We start from the raw sequence: 3,368 nt of genomic DNA on the forward strand, positions 1-3,368 counted from the left end.
ACTGGTACTTTATTGACCCTGAAATAGATGAAGGACAAGGTCGACCTCGGTGGAGTTTGAACTCTAAACGGCTGTTAGTAGTAATAGCATTAGTTATAATTGTCGTTATAGTAGTAGTAGTAGTAGTAGTAGTAGTAGTAGTAGTAGTAGTAGTAGTAGTGGTGGTGGTGGTGGTGGCGGGTTTAAGTATCCGGTGTCTATGTCTTACACATGGATATTCTTGATGTGGTTCAGTAATTTTACAAGTGTTTCAATATGTTCAATGATCGACTCAGCAATAAAAGGGGAGAAAAAGTAGGGGTAATGGTAGGGGGTAATGGCGGTGGGAGAGGTGGACTAGGGGATAATTACTGCAGTTATTAATAAAGAAGCACGGAATGTGTAAGGCTGCGAGCTGGCAGAATCGTTTGCACGTTGGACGAAGAAACGCTTTAGCGCCATTTCTTTCGACTCTTTACGCTCCCAGTTCAAATCCCGTGCAAGGCCCAACTTTACTTTACATCTTTTGAGGATCGATAAATAAGGTAGCAGTCAAGTTTTGGGCTCAATGTAATCAGATAGCCTCTCCCTCCTTAAAAATTTCTGGCCTGGAACCCTGCAACGAACTGGCTTTTCTTTCTGAGAGATTGTTGTGATCTCGGTTACTTACTCGGTTACACCAAAACGGGTACATCGATCTTACGAATACTAGGGCTAAAGAAAAGAAAGTTGGGGCTGGTCGTTTTAAGTCATGGGTATTGTTTTCTATGAAACCGAAAGCTGGACTATGATGAAAGGGCTTCAAGATTTCTTTGACAGTTCATAAGCCAAGATTCTTGTAAGCTTTCAAAGAATCTCACGGCGTGATTTATGGAAACATTCCACCCAGCTTTTACGACTGCAGCTCAAAAAGCTGTTTGGGGTTTAATGCCAGGATATAGAGGTTGTTGTATTTCGGAGACTTATGCCCTGTAATGGCAGATGAAGACCTAAATTACTTTGATGTTATGCACAGTCACATGACACGAAACTGAAGACTTAAAACAAGGTATTAAGAGGGAAGAGGCAAAGGTTTATGGCAAGGTGTGGGAAAACCCATCTTGATGTCACCGTTGAAAAGTTATATAAATATATACTGTGTGTGTACATATTTACATATGTGTGCGTATACATATGTATATATATATATATATATATATATATATATATATATATTATATATATATACATATGTATATATACATACATACAACTACTCTCAGAGTGTATGTGAGAAAGTACATAAGTGATTTTACGGACTTAATAGTCACGTGCTAAAGATTTATATATGCTTTTGTCTATATCACATACACATATATACTTTCAAATATGTATATATATATACAATCACACAAGCATATAATACAGGCAAGTATATGCATTTAATACACACACACACATACACACACATCGGGCGGCTTTTAAGCTAGCTCCTGTGGAGAGCTCTTCATTGGGTCTTGGGCCCAACAATGAGACTTCCTGCTTTGAGTACATATTAAATTTTATTAAACTTGACCAATATTTTTCAAGCAATGAACATTTTTCGTTAAAACAATATAATTTGTCGACTTGGAACTGATTGCAAAGCTGCATGATAAACAACAGTTTTCGTCTTCCCATTCGGGGGTCAGTACAATTATCTTTTCTGTCTAACCTCTTTCTCTTTCTCTCTTTCTATCACTCCATCTCTCTCTCGCTCTCTCTCTCTCTCTCTCTCTCCCTCTCTCTCTCTGTTGATTGTTTTCAACCATTACCATCACCAAGACCACCACCACCATCGCCACCACAACTACCATATACAAACCATTCAGACTTCTGACGCCACCGCCATCAATACCTTTGACTCTGCTACCTTTCCCTCCACCACCATCACCACTGTCTTTCGCATCACTTACTATCACCGTCATCCCTGACCGCCTCGGCTACCACCACCACCACCATCACCGTCGCCTCCGCCTCTATCACAACTACAGCTCATACTATTACCATCACCCCATTACCATTGCAACAGTCAATCTACTACCACCCTCACCGTCTCTATGCCTACTATTACTCTCATCTCAGCAGGAGGAATAGTAGAAGTGTCATTGAATAGTGTGAGGGAAGGTTAAAGTGTGATACACTGACACACTGAAATTCGTTTTGGTATTTATTATAGATGTGCATACATACGTACATAAACGCACACAGGCAAACCCGCACACACATACACACACAGACATACATATACACGTACACATATCCGTACGCACGCTCATTCACGCAAACATAATTACACAAAAGCACAAGCTTCAGCACAGTTTCCATCTCCATATCGATCATACTCCCCATTCACAAGATATTGGTCAACTATAATAGTTCCTGAGGAAACTCAAATTCCCATGAGTCTCTCAGATTCCTGGCAGCCATTATACCGAAGAATCGGCACCTAATAATTATCCTTCAGCCTGTATTCTGTAGCATTTGATATTTTCTATCACCTAGCATTAAGAAACGGCTATCTAATATCATGTTAAATATTGCATTCTTCATTCTTCATTCCCACCCCTAACTTTTTTTTTTTATCAATTCCAATTCCCCAGTTCCATGTGTTTCAATCAAAAATCCCACACATCATTTTATTTCCCAACACCGATTTACTATTTTGTTGTTGTTTATTATTATTATTATTATTATTATTATTATTATTATTATTATTATTATTATTATTATTATTATTAATTTTTTTTTCTTCCTTCCCCCACCGCTCATTTTTATCGTATATATTTCCACCTCTCAATGTTTCTATCACTGTGCGTTTCGTACCTCCGCGTAATTGTATGCGCGATCGTCCGTATGTATGTAAAGATATTTATGGCCGTATAAATGCATATATAATATATACGTTTAACATATTAATATATACGTGTGTGTGTGTATGTATATGTGTGTGTGTGGTGTATAATGTATATATATAATATATATATATATAATAATATATATATATACACACACACACAAACACATATATGCAGATATGCACGTGCGTTACATACACACACACATTCACACACACTACATACGCGCCACACACATACAAAGATTCACGTGCGTGCATATGTGCGTGTATTTTATATAATATAATATATATATTATATATATATACTAACATATACATATATAAATATATATATATAACATGTATATATTACATGTATGTATGTATATATATATACACACAAACATATAACAAATATATATACGTAAACATACACATATATATACAAACATATATATATATATGTGTGTGTGTGTGTGTGTATGTGTGAATATATACACGCAATAAGTGTACACCTACACATACATATATG

The 3,368-nt window shown here is 36.6% G+C and overlaps 1 long non-coding RNA gene across 1 annotated transcript; it reads right to left on the reverse strand.

The window, feature by feature from the left end:
- Window positions 1-1,629: 1,629 nt before the first annotated feature.
- LOC118761162 lies at window positions 1,630-2,082 on the reverse strand. The gene is made up of 3 exons (XR_004997185.1): window positions 1,895-2,082; window positions 1,779-1,855; window positions 1,630-1,692 (listed from the first exon to the last, which is right to left on the reverse strand). It is a non-coding gene; the product is annotated as an uncharacterized LOC118761162 (long non-coding RNA).
- Between the last annotated feature and the right edge of the window lie 1,286 nt (window positions 2,083-3,368).

The sequence above is a fragment of the Octopus sinensis genome, unplaced genomic scaffold, assembly GCF_006345805.1.
Source record: "Octopus sinensis unplaced genomic scaffold, ASM634580v1 Contig09843, whole genome shotgun sequence".
Lineage (NCBI taxonomy): Eukaryota > Metazoa > Mollusca > Cephalopoda > Octopoda > Octopodidae > Octopus > Octopus sinensis.